General features: G+C 51.4%; 1 protein-coding gene across 4 annotated transcripts in view; it reads left to right on the top strand.

The window, feature by feature from the left end:
• LOC119437613 (choline transporter-like protein 4) overlaps positions 1-22768 on the top strand; it is a 629795-nt gene that overhangs the window by 561560 nt on the left and 45467 nt on the right. The window lies entirely within an intron of this gene.

Here is a 22768-nt window from a genome sequence, read left to right as displayed (position 1 = left end):
TACGCTCCCCACTCAGCTGGTCTTGTAGCAAAACAGCACCCAAGCCAAACGAACTAGAATCTGAGGATATGATGGTCGGGTGCAGTGGGTGGTAGTTCGCCATGCAGATGTTGGACGACATCATATCCTTCAACTTCTGGAATGCATCGTGCTGGGCTGGTCCCCACGCCCACTCGCTTTTCTTGTTGAGCAATCCACGAATGGGTGCTGTCACCTCTGACAAGTGTGGTAAGAACCGTTCCACGTGGTTTGCCATGCCCAATAGTCTGCGGAAACCACCAACATCGACCGGAGGTTCCATGCACCTGACAGCGACAAGCTTGTCCGAGTCCGCTGAAATACCACTGCCACTAATAACTGCCCCAAGGAACTTGACGCTTGTAACACCGAATTTGCATTTAGACTTATTGAGGGTCAACCCAGCGTTCCTAAGACGACCCAGCACTGCTTGAAGCTGGCAGTTCTGCTCTGCCCGGTCTCGGTCAAAAACCAAAATGTCATCGATCATATTCACGACGCCGTCTTGGCCCTCAAAAATGAAGCTCATTTGGCGCTGGAAGTATTCTGGGGCAGACGTTATCCCGAATGGCAGCTGATGGTAACAATAACGTCCAAATGGCATGATGAATGTCGTTAATTCTTGAGATTCTTCCGCCAGCCTTACTTGATGAAAGCTGGATGTTGCGTTGAGCTTCGAGAACACTTGCGCATTACCCAGAAGTCCCAAAACTTGATCTACGGTGGTGTCACGTAGTAGTGACGCTGAAGAAAATAGTCGTAAAACTCTGTACGACGAAACTGGTTGTTTATTGGGCGAACCTGTGCCCACAAAATCAAGGTACACTCAAAGCACAACGATAGCGGCGAACACAGTCGGCGATCGTCGAAAATCTGATCAGCGGCGAAACGCGTCGGCTTTTATACCTGAGTCATCGAAGGTTCTAGATTAATCCCTGATGCCCGCGTGTCTTCCAGAAAGTTCTAGACAATTCGCATCAGTCATGCAATCAGATAACAGAAGCGTCGGTGAAAACAGGCAATGGAAAGAAGCATCGATAACGTTCTAGAAACTTCCGATACAGGCGCGTCCTGCGCCGAGCGATAACGTTTAACATTTGTTAGCCGGTGGAAAGCGGCCACCGGTGAAAGATAAACATGTATACGTGTCAATACCCTCCCCTTAAAAAGCATCGTCCCGATGCTACAAACAAATGTGAAAGCGTAAACAAAACCACGCGTAATAAAGAAGAAAAAAAAAATAAAGTGACAAAGTACCTAAGTTCGTCAGCGGGCGTAGAAAGGCTTAAGAGGCACCACATGGATGACTTCGGGTCGTGCGCGGTGCCTCTGTGATTGCGAAATGCCGTCTGGCACGACCTCATAGTCCAGTGCGCCAATACGTCGGATGATCTTATATGGTCCGAAATAGCGACGTAAGAGTTTCTCGCTAAGTCCTCGTCGGCGTATCGGAGTCCAGACCCAAACACGGTCTCCGGGCTGGTACTCGACGTAGCGTCGTCGAAGATTGTAGTGTCGGCTGTCGGTTCTCTGCTGGTTCTTGATGCGCAGGCGGGCGAGCTGTCGACCTTCTTCGGCACGCTGCAAATAGGTGGCAACGTCGAGATTTTCTTCGTCAGCGACATCCGGTAGCATGGCGTCAAGCGTCGTTGCCGGGTTCCTTCCGTAGATCAGGTTGAACGGCGCCATGTGCGTCGTTTCTTGCACGGCCGTGTTGTATGCGAAGGTCACGTACGGAAGGATGGCATCCCACGTCTTGTGTTCGACGTCGACGTACATTGCCAGCATGTCGGCGATGGTCTTATTTAGGCGCTCGGTGAGGCCATTCGTCTGCGGGTGGTAGGCGGTGGTGCGGCGATGGCTTGTCTGGCTGTATCGCAGGATGGATTGAGTTAGTTCAGCCGTGAAGGCCGTACCTCTGTCGGTGACGAGGACTTCCGGGGCACCGTGACGCAGGAGGATGTTCTCAACGAAGAATCGGGCTACCTCGTCGGCACTGCCTTTGGGCAAGGCTTTTGTTTCGGCGTAGCGGATGAGGTAGTCCGTAGCTACGATGATCCATTTATTCTCGGACGTCGACGTCGGAAAAGGCCCCAGTAAGTCCATCCCGATCTGCTGGAACGGTCGGCGAGGTGGCTCGATCGGCTGTAGAAGCCCGGCTGGCCTTGTCGGCGGTGTTTTGCGTCGCTGACAGTCTCGGCATGTCCTTACGTAATGGGCGACGTCAGCAGAGAGGCGAGGCCAGTAGTATTTTTCTTGTATCCTCGCGAGAGTGCGGGAAAAACCGAGATGTCCAGCCGTTGGGTCGTCATGGAGAGCTTGCAGAACCTCTGGACGCAATGCTGAGGGTACCACGAGGAGGTAGTTGGCTCGGAGAGGCGAGAAGTTCTTCTTTCGGAGAATGTCGTTTTGCAAGAAGAACGACGCCAATCCTCGCCTGAACGCCTTCGGCACAATGACGGTCTTGCCTTCCAGGTAGTCTACAAGGCTCCTTAGTTCCGGGTCGGCTCGCTGTTGTTCGGCGAATTCGTCGGCACTGATGGGTCCCAAGAAAGTGTCGTCATCCTGGTCGTCTTGTGGCGGCGGTTCGACGGGGGCGCGAGACAAACAATCGGCATCAGCGTGCTTTCGCCCGAATTTGTAAACAACGGTGATGTCGAATGCTTGAAGTCTCAGGCTCCATCGTGCGAGGCGACCTGAAGGATCCTTCAAGTTAGCTAGCCAACACAAGGCGTGGTGGTCGCTTACAACTTTAAAGGGCCTGCCATAGAGGTAGGGGCGAAACTTTGATGTAGCCCAGATGATGGCGAGGCACTCCTTTTCTGTTGTGGAATAATTTGCTTCCGCCTTCGATAGCGACCGGCTAGCGTAACTTACAACCCTTTCTAGTCCGTCAGTCCTCTGCACAAGCACGGCGCCGAGTCCTACGCTGCCTGCGTCGGTGTGGACTTCGGTATCGGCATTTTCGTCGAAATGCGCAAGTATTGGCGGTGATTGCAGGCGTCGCTTCAGTTCTTCAAATGCTTCGACTTGCGGCGTCTCCCACTTGAACTCGACGTCGGCCTTCGTGAGATACGTCAGTGGCTCAGCGATCCGTGAAAAATTCTTTACGAAGCGCCTGTAATAGGCGCACAGTCCAAGAAATCTACGCACTGCCTTCTTGTCAGCGGGCGGAGGAAAGTTGGAGATGGCCGCAGTTTTCTGAGGGTCGGGGTGCACTCCAGACTTGTTGATGACGTGGCCCAAAAACAAGAGCTCCTCATATGCGAAGCGGCACTTTTCTGGCTTCAACGTGAGTCCGGAGGTCTTGATTGCTTGAAGAACTGTTTCAAGGCGCCGGAGGTGTTCCTCGAAGCTTGAGGCAAACACAACGACGTCGTCCAAATAGACGAGGCAAGTCTGCCACTTCAAGCCTGCCAGTACTGTATCCATGACACGTTGGAAAGTGGCAGGCGCCGAGCAAAGACCAAACGGCATGACCTTGAACTCGAACAGTCCGTCTGGTGTTATAAATGCAGTCTTCTCCCGGTCCCTCTCGTCGACTTCGATTTGCCAGTAGCCGGTTTTGAGGTCCATCGACGAAAAATACTTTGCGTTGTAGAGTCGATCCAAGGCGTCGTCAATCCGTGGGAGGGGGTATACGTCCTTCTTCGTGATTTTGTTGAGGTGACGATAATCGACGCAGAAACGTAGGGTTCCATCCTTCTTCTTCACTAACACCACGCGGGACGCCCACGGACTCTTGGACGGCTGGATGATGTCGTCGCGTAGCATTTCGTCGACTTGTTGCCTTATGGCCTCGCGTTCGCGCGCCGAAACTCGGTATGGGCTCTGACGGAGTGGCCGGACATTTTCGTCGGTTATGATGCGGTGCTTGATGACAGGGGTTTGTCGAACTTTTGACGACGACGAGAAGCAGTCCTCGTATTGCAGGAGCAGAGCCTTTAGTTGTTCTTTCTTGTGCCTGGGAAGGTTCTGATTGACGTCGAAAGTTGGTTCAGGTACTATAGTCGTCGTTGCTGGTGCACTGGAATCCGTGAAGGCGAACGCACTGCTGGCTTGTACTATTTCGTCGATGTAGGCGACCGTGGTGCCTTTGTTAATGTGCTTGTATTCGGGGCTGAAGTTCGTGAGCATCACCCTTGCTTTCCCTGCACGTAGCTCAGCTGTGCCTCTAGCGACGCAAATTTCACGGTCGAGCAGTAAGTGATGATCGCCCTCGATGACGCCCTCCATGTCTGCAGGCGCTTCGTTACCGACGAAAATCATTACGCTGGAGCGAGGCGGAACGGTGACTTGTTCGTCAAGCACATTCAAGGCATGGTAACTTATGCTTGTATCCGGTGGTATCGCGTTGTGCGTTGAAAGTGTTATCGACTTGGACCTTAAGTCGATGACTGAACCGTGTTGATTTAGAAAGTCCATGCCTAGGTTGACTACCCTGGAGCAGTGCTGCAGGATTACGAAGCTCGCCGGGTAAGCGCGGTTGTTTACCGTGACTCGCGCTGTTCAGATTCCAGTCGGCGTTATTAGGTGGCCTCCCGCTGTCCGGATATCGGGTCCTTGCCAGGATGTTTTCACCTTCTTCAACTTGGCGGCGAACGGGCCACTGAAGACGGAATAGTCGGCTCCAGTGTCGACGAGCGGTGACGTTATGGCCATCGATGAGCACGTCTAGATCGGTAGACCGGCGTCTGGCGTTGCGGTTAATTCGTGGCGTCGGATCACGGCTGCGTCGGCTTGCTCTGCTGCTGCTACGTCGCGTCGGAAGGTCTTCTTTCGGCGGCGAAGTGTTGTCAAGGCTGTTGATAGGCGGCGTGCTGATATCTCGTCGTGATGAATCGCGAATCGTCGTCGGCGGCGGCGTCGGAGGATCTTCGGCATTGCGTCGTACAGCAACCGCACCTCCATCGGTTGCTGCCTTTAGTTTCCCGGGTAAGGGCTGGGAGATCGGCCCCGGGTGGGACTGTTGTACTGACGGCGATGCGGCGAGATGTAGCGGCCTGGTGACGGCGAGTGTGAGGGTCGTCGTGGTTGCCACTGGGCTCCGGCGAGGTAGTCGGCGATGTCACGTGGTCGCTCGCCAAGCTGTGGACGCGGCGCGTTGACGGCGAACCCTCGTAGGCCCATCTCGCGGTATGGGCATCGGCGGTAGACATGGCCGGCTTCCCCGCAGTGATAGCAGAGCGGGCGGTGGTCGGGGGCGCGCCAAATGTCCGTTGCTGCGGTGGGCGACGGGCAGGCGTGCTGGCGGCGGTGGCGGTGGACGACGGAACTGCGGCGTTACGGGGCCCTGGCGCGAGCGCGGAGGGGGGCCTTGACGACGGGCGACGGCGGCGTAGGTCAGCGCTTCCAGCTGGGGTTGCGGCGATTGTGGCTGCACATCGGGAACTCCAAGTGAGCGCTGAACTTCGTCTTTGACGACGTCGGCGATAGATGCCACGTGAGGCTGCGACCTGGGAAAGAGCTTATGCAGCTCCTCGCGAACGACTGCTCTGATGGTCTCGCGCAGGTCGTCGGCGCCTAGCGCTTGAGCGTCGGCGTAGTTGGTCAGGGCACGGCGGTTGTATTGCCTGATGCGCATTTCAAGCGTCTTCTCGATCGTTGTAGCCTCGGAAAGAAATTCGGCGACAGTCTTGGGCGGGTTGCGCATCAATCCGGCGAATAGTTGGTCTTTGACACCCCGCATCAAGAACCGAACTTTCTTTTCTTCAGACATGTCGGGGTCGGCATGGCGGAAGAGGCGAGTCATCTCCTCCGTGAAGATCGCGATGTTCTCGTTCGGCAATTGCACTCTGGTTTCTAAGAGAACCTCTGCCCTCTCCTTTCGTACAACACTCGTGAAGGTCCTCACAAAGTTTTCACGAAAAAGGTCCCACGTAACCAGGGTGGTCTCTCTGTTCTCAAACCAGGTCCGAGCAGCGTCATCCAACGAAAAATAGACATGGCGTAGCTTGTCGTCGTCGCTCCATTTGTTGAACGTCGCGGTCCGCTCGTATGTCTCCAGCCAGGTTTCAGGGTCTTCAGCCGATGATCCACGGAAGGTCGGGGGCTCCCGAGGTTGTTGCAGCAGGATGGGGGACGCTGGGGCTGCCATTGAGGTCGTTGACTTGGCCTTGATCGCTGTGGTCTTCTCGGGAAGAAGTCCGTACTCCGGCAGAAGTCCTTGCTGCCTACGGCTAGCTCGCTGGTCCTTGGTGACGTTGGCGTTGTCCTCCGGTTTCGGGCTTGGATCGCGGCTTTGCGGGGGCGTTCGCTGCATGAACGCACTAGCACCTCCACCAGATGTCACGTAGTAGTGACGCTGAAGAAAACAGTCGTAAAACTGTGTACGACGAAACTGGTTGTTTATTGGGCGAACCTGTGCCCACAAAATCAAGGTACACTCAAAGCACAACGATAGCGGCGAACACAGTCGGCGATCGTCGAAAATCTGATCAGCGGCGATACGCGTCGGCTTTTATACCTGAGTCATCGAAGGTTCTAGATTAATCCCTGATGCCCGCGTGTCTTCCAGAAAGTTCTGGACAATTCGCATCAGTCATGCAATCAGATAACAGAAGCGTCGGTGAAAACAGGCAATGGAAAGAAGCATCGATAACGTTCTAGAAACTTCCGATACAGGCGCGTCCTGCGCCGAGCGATAACGTTTAACATTTGTTAGCCGGTGGAAAGCGGCCACCGGTGAAAGATAAACATGTATACGTGTCATGTATACATGTTGCAAGATGTGACACTCTCGCAACACTACCTGATTCGGCTTAGTAAAGTCGACACAGATGCGGTATGAACCTCTGACGTCTTTGGTACAATGACCATACCGGCGCACCACGGTGTAGGCTTTGTCACACGCCTGATCACACCCTCCTCTTCCAGCCTGTCGAGCTCTGCCTTGACGGCACCGTGTAATGGAATGGGCACCCGTCTTGGGACTAGCAGTGAGTAGGGGTCTGCATCTGGTTTTAAGTGTATAGTGTACGCTTCCTGTAGCTGGCCTAAACCACAAAACAGCTGCTCCGATGTTGCCTGGTTGTTTTCGATCTCGACCACTGGATCCACAAACTTGACCACACCTAGCTTTTGGATGGCAGGAAACGCCAGAAGTGGCACGATCTGTGACCGAATCACGTACAGCCGGTGCTTCACCAGCTTGTGCTTCCATTGTAGAGTGGCGACAAACGTCCCTAGCACGACCAATGGTTGCCCTGCCAGTCCCGCGAGCTCCCCTTCTCGCGCCTCGAGATGTGGTGGAATCCCAGAAAATGTACTGGGGACCACTGTGACCTCTGGGCCGCTGTCAACTTTAAAGCGCAGAGGCATTCCGTCAACTTTTACGTCGACAAACTTGGCCCGGGCTCCGCTGCTTGAATCCAGACTGCACTTAATTCCACAAGGGAAAGGTTCTTGCCAGCACGGCACACTGCTACGAAGTGTCCCTTCTTGCTGCATTTGTTGCAGGTCGCTCGGCGCGCATGGAATTCTGAGCGCGGATGAAAACACCGTCCTCAATATTCACAAGGCGAAGAAGAAACATGCACTGCGTTGTGCATCTCTCGCTGCTGTGGGCGGTTTTGCATGACTTTCGTCGCGTCCACATTTATCAGCCCGGGATGCGTTATCGCTGCTGGCGGGCATGCCGAAAGATTTGCTCTTTCCTTTTCTGCGTCATCCGCCTGACGGGCACACATGAGCGCTTCATCTAATGTAAGTTTCGGATTCCGGCAGAGCTTGTCCGATAACTTCGTGTCACGAAGGCCAACAATAAAACGATTGCTGACGAATCGCTCTTCTATGACCCATGAAGCATAGTTGCACCGCTTCACCATGTTTCCCAGAGCCCCGAAGAACGCATCAGCAGGCCTGTTGAACGCGTCGGTGGAACCTTGCGCTCTCGTACAACTCGTTGGCGGGGTGTACGAAATACCCGTTGAGCTTACCAACGATGACACTGTATTTTGTGTAGTCTTCGTCCGGTACTTGCAACGAGCACAGAATGTCCCGTGACCTGGTTCCCATGCAGTACAGCAGCGTTCTGACACGAACTTCGTCGCCTGCTGCATGAAGACCCATAGCGAAACTGTAGTCCTCGAACTGTTCGTGCCATCTTTGCCAAGCCGCCGGGTTCTCGAAGTTGAAGTGAGGGGGCAGTTGCAAGTAGGACGCAGCGACTACCATGACTCTCTTGCCGGCAGACGCAAGCGGCTCGCTGTCCTTGGTGTTGTCGTCCCGAGACATCGTCATCAATTTGAAGCAGACCCCACATCTGACACCATGTCAAGATGAGAGGAACGACGCTACCTTTGGCTGGGCCGGTAACGAACCAAGTCCCCAGCGCTGGTTATTGTCAGGTTATATATACACAAATGGAATGGAACCACTTCAGTGGCGCCCTCTGTTAGAGGGGTAAACAGCGTTAGTGTTAGTGATGTTAGTGGCGCCACCGTGGGGGCGAAGCAGAAGTTGGTGGAGGAAACACTGCCCCACGTGCTCTGTGGTGAAAGACGACGACAATGGCAGCTACATATGCGACACGATGCGGCAAATAAGAGAGCACGAGGGTTGGTGGCAGAGGAAAAAGAAGGAGACACGAGCGAGCGGGCAGCTGTGGCCACGAGGGCCGATCGAACGAGGGCCGAGCAAGCTTCGTGGAAACAGTCCCGAGAGGGCTACCCGGGTATATCGCTGGGCAGCCTCGTGACGTTTCGCAAGCCACCGAACCGAGGTCCTGCCCGTGTCCCGTGCCTGGCCGGTTCCTGAGATCTGGTAGTTCCTGTGCTCTCGGGAGTCTGGTGCGTTCGCAGTTCCGGCGTCAGAATCCTGAGCCACCAACCAAGCGGCTGTCGCCGCGTCACCACCACTGCCTACCCAAGCCGCCTCCAACGCATTCGGCGTGTCAAGGAAGGTTACGACCACACGTGAGCGACCACTGGGGGGGCCGTATACTGCGACGCCTGGACTTTGTACGTTAGTGGGCGAGTGACTGAAACTTTGTAGTCTGCCGCGTAGGGCTTCATACGCTAGCAGATAATATGTGTTAGAGAATCTTACTTGTGTCTGTGTAAAAGAATAGTGTGAATTATATGTCCACCTGTGCAACCCGTCCCTATATCGCCTTCGAGTCTTTCCTCACTGCACCGCACGTCAACAAATGTGACGGTCCACGTTATTCCTTTACATCCTCGACAACTATGTTGACACCGACGTATATAATGGTGACGAAACAGCACTGTTCTTCCAGATGTTGTCGTCCAAGACGCATGAACTCATTGTGCGCCAAAAACAGCAAGCTGCACGTCGCTGTATTTTTGTGTGCCAACGTGGACGGGTGCAACAAGTGCCCCTCATTTGTCATGGGGTAATCAAAAAATCCCCGCTGCTTCCGCGGTGCTGCCAGGATACCGGTATGCTACCGTCACAACCACAAGGCATGGATGACGCGAGAACTTTTTTGGAGTTCTATCGACGTATCAAGTGATCTAAGAGGAAGGTGGCACTCATCCTAGATAATTGTGGTGCCTACCACTCCATGCCAAAGCTCTCAAGCGTGGAAGTTTTTTTCCTGCTGCCGAACACAACAGTAGGCTTGCAATCCATGGACGTTGGCGTGATCGCCAATTTTAAGGTCATGTATCGTCGCCACGTCCTGAACCAGTTAGTCTAGTTGATCGACATGGCCACACGGGCAAGCAGGAGGCAACCAGACTTGAAGATCAATCTATTGATGGCCGTACAGTTAATTTTTGGTGCAGGGTCCGAAATAAGGTGCTTCTACGGTGCGGAACTGCTTTAGGAAACCGTGCTATGTCCGAGGCAACCGTAACTTATGCGAAGCCTGCTAAGCTCTTACCAACAAAGTGATGCCTGAACTTTGGTCCACAGTTGGCAAGGATTAGAAACATCAGAATATCTAACTGATGAGGCGATTGTCGCGAACGTGCTTGCATCGGATAGTGATGGCCACATTAACGGCGATGATGGCAAGCAATGACACGGTAGGGCAGGCTGCTTCAACGTTGTGCTTGCAGGAGGCCCTGCAGATGATTCAGTCCCCATCCAGGGCTTCGTTTTTTGAGGGACGTTCTGCTGCCCTACGTGGAGCACCTGGATGCCTTGGAGAAGGATGTCGGCAAGCTTCGCGTAAAGCAAGCAAGGCTGACAGACATGGGCTTTCCTCATGCAAGCCAGTGAAAAGTACTTGGCGAGATGCTTGTGGCAATCTCGCCCCAGCGTTTTTTCTGGATTTTTCAAGCTGACAGGCTGCCGTGGCAACCTTTTTGCATTTTTTAAAAGGCCCCTTTTGAGGCCACCAAAGCGATGCCTCGGCGGAGCTCGCATGTCACTTGCCGCCCGTGACCCCTCTTTGCTGTTATTATAACAGTGCCATTCTTGAACGCCGACAGCCGTGGCTTGTTACAAGTGATCGGAGTACGCAGGAAGCAGGAGAGGAAACAGTAAAAAACCTCAACCAATCTGTAGCTAGATGTTGGAAGATGGTGGGGAGGGGCACTGGCCTCACCGCCATTATACTTTTCTCACAACAGCTATGCCATCCCCTATTTTGCTTTTTTTTTTCATGCAACCTGGTTATAACAATTATGGTTATAACAATGGAATTTTCTTGGCATTTGAATATTGTTATAAGTGTGTTCAACTGTCGTTCACCTGTAGTTTACCTGTAGTTCAACTGTAGTTAGTTGTAGGTAGATAACATTTCTTAATAACAATTGTTATTCATTATCTGTGTTGTGTTAACAAAGTACTACGAACTAATATTTCGAGATCTGGGGATTCTTAGATATCCGTGTATGCTTTACGGCTGCCCGAACAGTAGGCTAGCAGATGACAAGGCACAGCGGTGTTACGGTCAGGGTTCGCACAGCCCCTTGAAATCCTTGAATATCCTTGATATTGACAGTATAAGTTCAAGGGTCCTTGAAACTACTTGAATACCCGTGAGCTCCTTGTAATCCTTGAAAATCCCGTGGGATTTGTTCCGCTAGAGGAAATTAACGATGTACCTCCGCAAGTCATGCTGATATTTAAGGCCCTTTCACTTACGAATGCCCATGAAAACAAGCTGTGTTGACTAAAGGGCAACATCAGGAAGTTTCGGTTTTAAATCTCGCAGCCCCTACGTCGTCTGGCAACTAATATGCATTGGAAATCCAATCCAATGCGAGGCGTATCGCTCGCTCGGCTTGCGTATAGTGCCTAGAATATACTGTAGTGTGCCGTCCACCGAGCGTCTCCAACGCGGGACGGTGGCGCAGGCAGTGATGCCTGCCGCCGCGGGCCACCAGACGGCGATGCCTGTAGGCACCATGCTAAATCCTGCGGTGTTCGACTCGCGTTCGTTTGCGATGCGTTGATTGCTACGCGTCGATTGCAATGCGTAGTTCATTTCTCGCCTTGCTGCCGCTTTCGTTGCAGTCTTTTCTTCTTGTGAGTGGGTTTTTTGCATCTATGTGTGCACTCGTCTGTCTAAAGGAACTTTGAACAGGTCGCGAAACCGCGATTTCCCAGAGATGCGGAAAGAAACGGCTCATCTCATTACCCAGCGCGTCCGCAGACCCCGAACGTATTGCGGATTGGGACAAGAACATAAGAGGCAGATCGCCGGGCAAATGGGGAGACTCGCGTCATGTCTTGCCTGAAGTCCGCCCATGTCTCAGCATGGTCCGGCACAGTCTCGAAGTGCAGCGCACCAAGCGGCCGGCGGCGGCAGGCATCACACTCGGTGCTACCGCGACACCCGCTCTCGGCACACTAGTAAGTGTCTTTTAGGTACTATAGTCAGGCCGTTTGTCGGCCTCGTGCGCGCCATTTCAGTGAAGTTCGCGTTTGCGTTGTGTGTTTACTTGGACAAGATGCCAGGAGGGAAGTGCAAGTTTCAGCCTGCGTGGCTGCAACATACGGACTATCGTCACTGGGTGAGACCGGAACCAAGCGATCCTTATCGAGCAATGTGCGCATTATGTCAGAAGACGGTCGACATTGCAACGATGGGGGAATCTGCCTTGAAGAGCCACCAGAAAGGCGCGAAGCACCGATCCAAAGCTGCAGCAGGTGAGGGCTGCTCATCCTTTGCAAGTTTCATGCAAGCAGCAAATTTGTCGTTCGAGGCTGCTTGTCAGCGTGAAAGCACGGCAACTTCCTCTCGGGCTGCGACACTTAACGAAGATTACAGAAAGCATGATTCCGTGATCGAAGCCGAGATTTTGTGGACGATGAAAGTTGTGTCCTCACACTACTCCTACAGCTCCAGTGGATCCATTTCCCAGCTATTCCAAAAGATGTTTCCGGATAGCGAGGTCGCGAGAAGCTTCACTTGCTCTGAGAAAAAGTGCGCGTACGTCGCGTGCCACGGTCTGCGCTCATTTTTCACTTCGCAAGTACAACAAATGATGGAGAAGTCTGACAATTTTGTTGTGCTTTTTGACGAAACCTCGAATGAATACCTGCAAAGAAAACAACTTGATGTTCACGTCAGATTGTGGAATAACTGTGAGGTGACAACCAGATATCTGACTTCGACATTCATGGGTCACAGCACAGCGGACGACCTTATGCAGAAGTTGACGGAAACACTCGCGTCCTTTCCCCTGAGCAGGATTGTGCAGCTCTCGATGGACGGCCCGAATGTCAACTGGAGTCTTTTCAACAAGTTGCAGCAGCACATGAAGAATGACTTTCAAGTTTAGTGCTTGGATATTGGTTCATGTGGCTTGCACACAGTGCATAATGCCTACAAAGCAGGAATGCATGCGACAAGCTGGCCAGTTGACACCTTTCTGTCGAGCTTATTCTCACTCTTCCATGATGCACCGGCCCGCCGTGAAGATTTTGTTGAAGAAACAGGGAGCAAGCTGTTTCCACTTCTTTTCGTACCCCACCGTTGGGTCGAGAACGTGCCCGTACTGGAGAGAGCCCTGGCTATGTGGGAGCATTTGAGGCACTACACCGAAGCAGTGAGCGACCATAGGCTACCCTTGCCGAAATGTAGAGCGTATGAGAACGTCAGTGCTTTTCTAAAGGACCAGCTTGCACTTGCGAAACTGAACTTTTCCCTAAACGTTGCAATGGTTGTGCAGCCTTTTTTGACTGTTTTTCAGAGTGATTCTCCAAAGACATTTTTTTTTAGCAAAAGAGCTTGAAACTGTCTTGAGGAGCCTCCTTGCAAGGTTCGTGAAGCGCTCGGTATTGACAGAAGCCACGAGCTTCACGAAACTGCTGCGAATTGATGTTTATGATACTGCCAATTACACGTCACTTGAGAAGGTGGACGTTGGACGTGTGGCTGAGAAGATTTTAAAAGCGGAAAAGCGAGTACCAAGTGTGTTTTTGAATTTAGGGGCGAGTGTCGTTAAGTTCATTGTGAACATGATCCTGAAAATCGTGGAGAGAAGTCCTCTTAGGTACCCTCTGGTTCGAGGGTTGTCATGTTTCGACCCCAGAGAGATGGCGAAGACAGAAATGTGCCTTGGGAAGCTGAAAGTTGTTCTTAACTGTTTAATTGACAGTAAGCTTCTTTCTGAGCACAAGAGAGATATTGTGTGTGCACAGTACATTCAGTTCTGCCAAGAAAAGCGGCATGAACTGCAAAACTATGAAAGAGACCATGAACACCTTGATGTTCTCTTCGTGCGCCTTTTGAAGCATGACCCGGGTGTCTCGATGTTATGGAAAGTACTGAAGGTCCTTCTCTTGCTTAGCCATGGGCAGGCTTCAGTAGAAAGAGGTTTCAGTGTAAACAAGCAGATCGCGGTTGAAAATATGGCAGAGCTCTCGTATATCTCACAACGAGTCATCTGCGAGGCCGTGAAAACCCACGGTGGGCTGCTTAATGTTCCACTGTCGAAAGAACTGAAGTCATCAGTGCGCCAAGCCAGGCATAGGTATGCGCTATACATGGACGAACAGAAGAAGCAAGCTGTAGCTGACTGTCCTTTAATCGCCATTAGGTAACCTTGAAGAGAAAAGCATTCGAGCTAGAGCTACAGAGCATGCAAGAGAAGAAGACAAAGCTCCAAAAAACTCTGAGGTGCTTGCAGGAGTCAGCGGATCGCTTTTCGGAAGACGCCGAAGCAAAAAAACGACCTGACTTATCTTGTCAAGGCAAACAGTTTCCGTCGAACAGCCAAAGAAAAAGAAGCGGAGATAACAGCTCTTGAAAGAGAAATTAATGCGAAAATAGGGCTCCTTTCCTAAATCATGTGAGGAAATAAAATTATGCTAACACTCCTTGAATTCTGCCTTTTTGCATCCTTGAAATCCTTGAAATGTCCTTGAATTTCCAGCCAAATATTGTGTACGAACCCTGGTTACGGTCCACGGCTGCACTTTCGCCAATTATCGATTTTGAGGACACACCGTGGTGTCTCTTCAAGCGTTCAAGCCAGTTGTTTCTGCATTTAAAGCCTTGCTCACCCATTTGGAGGGCTAGAGCTTCGGCTTTTGTAGTTAGTGCAGGCCCATTCATGGGGAGGTTCGCACTTGTGATTCTTTTCAGCCAGTCAAGAAGCACACCCTCCACTTCAGGATACTTAGAATCACGGTTGCAATTTCGTTTGGCTGAGAAGCTCTTCTCGACGCCGTCCAGTATGGATTCCTTGTTCTTCAGTACATTTGACAACGTTGAGCACCGAATTGCTTTGTGAGTTGGGATTTCTGTCGGTCACCCTTTTTCACCTCATGTAGAACTTTTTGCTGTAAGGTCAGACACTTTCGAACAGGAACTGGTGGTGCCATTTCCAACTGTAGACCACAAAAGCACACATGAGTGTCATGAGTCACTGGCAAGACGTATGATAACGTGAAAAAAGACGAAGACGCTGGCCGAAGAAACAGAGAAGGGGCCCACAGGCGAGAAGCGCGTGAAGCGCGAAAAAAAATAAAGAAAAAGAAATGAAGAAAAAGGGGACGCTGGCGATGATGAGCTGGCATTGGTGACTTGGTCGACAAGCAGTTGCATCTCCAGCTGTGCTCTGGAGACGGGAGGCAGCAGCTTCAGGGACCATGGACCGAAGAGGGGACGTTCGCGAGTTAGCCAGCGACAACTCCAGCTCCTGAGCCCCGACTGCGTCGCCATGGCTGTGTTTCGCGGCCCCGGTCCAGCCCCAAGCTGCCATAACCAGTTGCTGCCCTTTGCCAAGAAGGCAATCGCCAACGCCACTGACGTGGCATAACGGCCGACTGGCCCAGACCGCGTCCTGTGCCACGCGGGTCTCTGCGGAAGACCACAACCTCATCGCTCTCGACGGAGGTCGACACCCACGCGGCGTCGGAACCACGCAGGCCAACGTCCTTTGCCACGCTGGGCCGGAGTCCGACAGCACGAGACGGTCAGAACGTTCGTTTGTTTGTGACTTCGCGTTGGTTAGTCGAGCGGAGGAACAATATGTAGTTGAGGGCTTGTTTGTTTTTATATGTATAGCTAGTTTTTGGAGTGTTTGTGTATGTATAGTGTTTATAGTGTGTCAGGGTAGTTTGCTGTTTGTTTTTCTTTAATATCATTTTTTTTCTGTTTGGAGATAAATGTGCTTTTACGTATTTGCCTTCTGTCTCTGTTCGTTTCCAGAGCGCTGAAATTCGTGACGATTGGCGAGCCTGCCAGGATTGATTTTTCCTGCCCCGTCACAAATTTTTGTGGTACAGAAATGGATTGGGACAAGACTCTAGCCTTAGTGAAAGAGTTGGATTTTTTGAAGGACGAAGCCCTGAAATTTATTGAGAAACAGAGAGAGATCTTTCAAAAGGAACACAAGGCCGAACGTGCGGAATGCGAGGCCGAACTTGCGGAATGAGAGGCCGAACGTGCGGAAGCGCGGGAAATCCATGCTAGGGGAGAAGGAAATTTTAGAACTCAAACTGAGATTGGCACAAGCAACGGAGTGTCACCGCGATGACGAGAGTTTGGCGTCAGTGTCCTCCGGCTCACAGTCTCCAAAAGCCAACAAAATCAGTCCGCGTAAGCTAATGGCACCTTTCGATGAAAAGCGTGACGACTTGGATGCATACTTGCACCGGTTTGAAAGGATAGCCCTCGGACTAGGGTGGGACCGGAGCGAATGGGCCACAGCCCTAAGTCTTTGCCTGGTAGGCGAGGCACTGAGTGTCTTTAGGAGGATGACCGCCTCCGACTCTCTAGACTATGACAAGGTTAAGAAGGCACTACTACAAAGATTTCGACTAACGGCGGTAGGTTTTCGCGAGCGATTCCGAAACTGCATTCCGGAAGACGCAGAAACAGGAAAGCAATTTGCGTGTCGCCTGTCAAATTATTTTGACCAGTGGGTGGAAATGGCCGATGTCGCGAAGACTTATGAGGGGGTCCACGATTGCATGGTCAGGGAGCAATTCTTAGCTTGCTGTAGCAATAATCTGGGTGTCTTCCTAAAGGAGGGAAAGTTGAATTCACTCAGCGATCTAGCCGAACACGCTGATAAATTTTTAGAGGCACAGGGACTGAGAAACCTAGGAAGAGTGAAAGAGGACCTAGCCAGAGGGAAAGTAGACGAGGCAAAATACGAGCCTCAGGGAAGCTTGCGCCCACCCCTGTTAAGGTGTTTCCTCTGTAATCGTATCGGGCACCGTGCCGTTAACTGTCGCACAGGGAACAGCCGCCCCCACCAACAAATACAGTAAAAGCTCGATGATATGAATCTCACGGGGTCACGAAAAATATTCGTATTAGCCGAAATTTGTATCATCGAAACACAATTAAAACTACTATCGAATCTCGATAATTCGAACTCGAAGGGGCCCGAAAATTTGTTCGAATTAAAAGGACGTATTTTTGAAGTATTCGTGCACCATAGCACGATGCACGAACGGTGCGAGTCGTTAAATATCGCGGCGCACAAGCGCATAGCAAGCACGGGCCACGAAACTGCCCACGCCGGCTAACGGTCGCTTCCCGATAACGACAGAAAACGAAGCTTCAGGGAGTGAGCGGGCGGTGCCGGCACACGGGTGCGCGCGGAGACCGTCGAAGGTGAGGGAGGAGGGCGGCAGGGAAGCGGATATGGCCGCGTCAACTCCGCCGCTTCGGTGGCTCCCCTCGCCCTCCCTCTCAACTCCCTTGTAGCTCTCTCACCTTCGACTCCGTGCGCACATCTCCGTGCGCGCCCGCCGCCGTGCTGGCGCCAGCTTATTTTAGCCGCCCCCTGAAGTTTCGTTTTCTGCCGTTATCGGGAAGCGAGCGTTTGCGGGCGTGGCAGTTTCGTTGGCCCGACTGTGCCTCCGCCGCTGCTTCCCTCTGCGCTGCTGCCGCAGCGTGCAAGGTCAACATGTGACTAGAAAATAGAGGAGAAGGGTTCACTGCCATTTTATCCGTGTGGCTGAGACGTCGGCACTAGTGTGTGCTAGAATACGGTTGTCTAGAACACTCTAGTCGGCACTAGAGTGTACTAGACAATGGTCCATATTCTAGTACACTCTAGTCGGCACGTACACGCTTGTTCCGGCGCGATCCAGAAACGGCGACCTTGCAATTTGAGAGAGGGGGAAATTTCCGCCGCGGGTTTTTTTTTTTTTTCCCCGTTCCTTCGCGCGCGGCATTGAGGGATCTCTCCTGAGCTTTTGCTCTATGGCGGTGTCAGAGCAATGCCGGTCGGAGGCGCCGCCGCGTGATTTGGCGCGCTGCTAAGAGCATTGTCGGTGCGCGGTATGTTCGAAATAAGCGTGTTCCAATTAACGAGATTCGACTGTAGCTAAATTAAAGAGTCAGAGGTGAACTCACTCAGGCGCATGTACGTAAAAAGCATTTATTTCTTGAAGCGCCACCGCTTCAAACTCTTCGCGCCCAGTTGCGGAGTCCGCGCTGTCCGGCGCCGCGCCTCCGCACCAAAAGAGAAGGAGAGAAAGCGCGTGACTGCGCGCTGTTCTCTTTCGCGGCCGTCGGTGGGGCGGCGTTTATTCGTATCAACCGACGCAGGCTGAAAATCGATTCGTAACAACCGTTCTCTAGCACGTTGCAAAGTAATGGGGCTCGGCCGGTACCACAGAAAAATTTGTATCATCCGGAAATTCGTATTAGCCGTGATCGTATCATCGAGCTTTTACTGTAGTGTGTCAATTATGCAATAGAAAGCGACACCGTGCGAATGAGTGTAGGTCAGGCACATCACAAAAAACAGCGTGCGTAATAGGCAAATCTGGAGAAGCCGACTCGCAACCAAACTGTGTAGAGGTGAACCAAACTCAAGAGAACCAACAGTTATCGAGAGAAAAGCAGAAAGAAGAAGACCCAAAGGAACAAGCTCTACCTGTCGTAGAAGGAGAGGTTCATGGACAGTGGGCAACCGTGCTAAGAGATAGCGGCACAAATACAGTTTTAGTAAAGAGGAGCCTGATGCGTGACGAAGATCTGACAGGAGTGCTAACACAAGTTACTTTGGCTGACAACACAGTGAGATGCCTACCTGAAGCCCGTATCCAAGTCTTCACGCCGTAATATTCCGGGTGGTTAAAGCAAAGTGTCCTGAAGAGCCATTATGGTCAGAGCCAAAACATGGTAATTAACTCATCACGTTCGGAAAAACAGGATGCGGTACTGAAGGTTCTACTGTACAAGTACAGCGATTTGGTTCCAGACCTTCCAGGAAGTCGGGAAGGAGAAAGAATGTCTGGCATTGGTATGAGCTGTCAAAAGGTTACATATTTATTTGTTTGGCAAATGTTTCAGAGTAGAAATGGACCCCCAGCCGTTGCAATTCTTGAGTAAGGCTAAGTTCACAAACGGAAGAGTAATGAGGTGGAGCCTGGCTTTGCAAGAGTACTGTTTTCATGTCAAATATATTAAAGGGAGAGAAAACATGGGTGCAGACTTCTTGCGTAGAGCTACTTAGGTTCGGGTGTTAATACACAAGACAAGCAGTGTATATTGTTTTTTTGTTGTGCAGAGCGTTGTGTTTAAGTGCAGTGAAGTGAATAATCGTCTGGTGCTGTGAGGTGATGTATGGACAGTGGACATATGGAGTGACGGTGTGTTTGTTCATTTAGAACCTAGTGCGATAAGCGTAAGATGAGTAGTTTTTTGTGCAAAAAACTCTTGAAACGGGGACCTGTGTCTTGCGCACACAAGTGTCATGAGTCACTGGCAAGACATATGATAACGCGAAAAAAGACGAAGACGCTGGCCGAAGAAACAGAAGGGACCCACAGGCGAGAAGCACGGGAAGCGCGAAAAAGAAAGGAAGAAAAAGGGGACGCTGGCGATGATGAGCTGGCATTGGTGACGTGGTCTACAAGCAGTTGCATCTACAGCTAGCTGTGCTCTGGAGACGGTAGGCAGCAGCTTCAGGGACCATGGACCGAAGAGGGGACGTTCGCGACTTGGCCAGCAACAACTTCAGCTCCTGAGCCCCGACTGCGTCGCCGTGGCTGTGTTCCACGGCCCCGGTTCAGCCCCAAGCTGCCGTAACCAGTTGCTGCCCTTTGCCATGAAGGCAATCGCCAACGCCACGTCAGTGGCACAACGGCCGACTGGCCCAGACCGTGTCCTGTGCCACGCGGGTCTCTGCGGAAGACCACAACCTCATCGCTCTCGACGGAGGTCGACACCCACGCGGCGTCGGAACCACGCAGGCCAACGTCCTTTGCCACGCTGGGCCGGAGTCCGACAGCATGACTGGCGACGGTCAGAACGTTCATTTGTTCGTGACTTCACGTTGGTTAGTCGAGCGGAGAAACAATATGTAGTTGAGGGCTTGTTTGTTTTTATATGTATACATAGCTAGTTTTTGGAGTGTTTGTGTATGTATAGTGTTTATAGTGTGTCAGGGTAGTTTGCTGTTTGTTTTTCTTCAATATCATTTTTTTTCTGTTTGAGATAAATGTTCTTTTACGTATTTGCTTTCTGTCTCTGTTCGTTTCTGGAGCGCTGAAATTCGTGACAATGAGGCATGCTTAAAGAAGCAATCCACAAACCACATGCGTTCACGCAGTCTGGAGCAGGTAATGCGCACACAAGTACAGAGGAAGTAGTGTGTCTTGATTCGGGCTCTAAGGCCATCACGATCTTGGGAGGCGCGATGCATGCTGGGCACGCACACTACTTCCACAGCTCTGCTCACCCTCGATAATGCGTGGGCGCAGTAAAGGGGCCACAGCCACCACGCTGGCAAGGGCTGCTCGGCGTGGAAACTTGGCACGAAAGGCACTGAGCGTCGTTGTAAGTTCGCATCTGCTTCTGGTTGGTTTGCTCTAAGCGAAGCAAGTATGGGGGGGGGGCTTCGAGTCATCCTGTTTGAAAAGCATGCATTTGTGTCTGGAATCGGGAAATAAAGGCAATAATTTTAGTGAAACGATTTTGTTATAACGAGGGTTTACTTAAAGTATTTGTCATGAGTCGGACATCGGCGGTACACGAGAAAAAAAGACGACGAAGCTCGCGGAGCGTTCGAAACCGCGCGATCGCTCGAGGCACGCGAACCGAGGTGTAATCCGCGAGGGAGAAGCATCGAAGCAGTATTATCGACGTGGCTCTTAAATTGGAAGGTCGCTTCGTCAGCCATGCTCTGACTAGGGGAGAGCGGAGGACCCGGCCACGAAGCTTGTGACGCTGGCAAGGCCCAGGCATAGCTGTGGTCCTCAGAGACGTCCGGGCGAAGCTCCTGGGACCGGCTGCTGCTGCTCACGGTGGTTCCGGTCTTCTTCTCGAGAATCCCTCTTCCTCGGACAAGCCCGTTCAACTGATAATCACCGTGACACCGGGCCGCCATGCCGATCGATGTAAGGCGAAGAACGCTTCGCGAAGCCTAACCCGGCAAGTGACACGTCAGCGGCGGCTTCCGGGGCACCAGCCACGTATTCTGTCAGGTCAACGGAACCGCGAGGCGTCGGCATTTATGGCACCCGCAACGCTTCGGACGAGCCCGACGTGGACTCAACAAGAACTTCAAACCGACGGTCCGTAAGAACCTGCACTTCTCTATTGCGACGCAGTTAGGCCGAATTCAGGGTGGCCAGACTTTGAACAGTCAGGGCTAGGACTGACCTAGAGACTTTAAGGCGGAGCTAGGCTCCGCAACCGAGATAGATTATTTTTGGTAGTTTGTATTTAATCTGAATTTGGTGTTTGAGTTCGAGTGAACATTTTTGGTGAATTATGGTTCTAGTTTTGTGTGCCTTGTGCTTTTACCGTCCTTGTACATAATAAATCCTTGTTTGCTGTGCTGCCAGTCGTGTCTCTCCTCCATCGAGAGTAGCGCATGTACGCAACTCTCCGGCTCTCGAGTAAAAGAGGTGACAGTATTTCTATTTGTAGCTGATCTAAAAATGGCTCAAACGCTTTCCTGAGATTTTGACAGGCGTGCACTTACTGTTCTATTTCTCCAAGGGGATGTGCAATGCACACAAGTTTACTCATTTTTTACATACAAATTTTGCATGCAACTCGTGCTGCAGAATGGTGTTCGATATACTGATGACAACGCGAACTCTAAATGCACGCATCACCCGGCCTCATCGGACCACAGCGGGCCTCATTCAAGTGCTTGTTGGGTGTTTTATTCTGGAAGCAGATGCAGTGCGGAAGCAAGCTGGCTTATATGCACCGTGCTGTAGTGTCACTCGCATGTGCCCCGCTTTTCCGTTACAGTACATCGGCCGTGAGTCAACCATGCCGACACAGCTAAGTTCGAAAGTGGCTTGCTCAGAACATCCAGGTGTTAGATCACCATGCGAGTGCAAATGAAATGTGTTCAGTATTGTGCGTAGCCTTGTGAATCACCACAGTGATGAGTCTTGTGTGCCGCTGTCATGTTATCTTTTCACAAATACTACAGAAGTATGGATGTGATGTGTGGTTAGTTTAAACCTAAACTGTAATCATTGTAAAAACGAGCGAGCAAATGTTTTTGATCTTGAGCGCTCCGCTACTGCATTGGCTCAAGTGCAGTAATATGTGTGTTTCAAAGAGTGATGAACTTAGCGTTTGGCGGAGGTAACTCTGTTGTGCATGCACTCTTTGCACTGGCACCTTATCGCAAGTCCAACCACTGACCATCAACGACCAACTGCTGAACAACCATGAAAAAGGGTAAAAGAGGCAAAGAAAGCTTTTTAAAGTTCGTTGAAGGAGGAGTCAGATTTGTTTTGGCCGTTCAAGGTGCTGTTCACAGAACTCACTTTGGGAACCCCTGGTCTACAAGAAGATAAATGGCCGGACATTTCCAGTTCAGCATCGCATTCCCGGAGACACTCGGTGAAAATATTGCTTATCATCCACATATTATTGTGGAACACATATTGGACTGGGAGGCCTTTGGCATTCTTGAAGCAGTGTGGCGATGCATTGTCCTCTGTGCGTTTGTCAATAACGAATGGCTGCAGTTTGCTTGAGCTATTCATATTTGCAGCTAGGAAAACTTAGACCTTCCTCACTTTTTCTACATGGTACGTACTGCCTGTGAAATGTATCTGCCAAACCAGTGCCATTTTGTTGGGTGCAAGAAGTGATTGCGGCTATTAGGAGAAGCACATTTGCAGAGGTGCACTCTTCAATATATTGAATGCACCGGTGAAGGGCACTTGGATGCACACGTTTGTATGACAGTGCTATGCTGTTGCATGGGATTTTCCCAGGGGATGTTGCGACTGTTCAATAGAGACAATGATATAGGCCATGTCCGGGTTTTATACATCCAGGATCAACTGTATGAAGGAGACTTGCGCGTATAAATTCACCACGGGAACACTCTGAAACAAAATGCACAAGATTCAATGTATAGCACAATTTTATGTGCTA

The sequence above is a fragment of the Dermacentor silvarum genome, chromosome 1, assembly GCF_013339745.2.
Source record: "Dermacentor silvarum isolate Dsil-2018 chromosome 1, BIME_Dsil_1.4, whole genome shotgun sequence".
NCBI classification, from domain to species: Eukaryota; Metazoa; Arthropoda; class Arachnida; order Ixodida; family Ixodidae; genus Dermacentor; species Dermacentor silvarum.
Note: the sequence above shows the minus strand (reverse complement) of the source record. Positions and strands in the feature narration are given on the sequence as shown.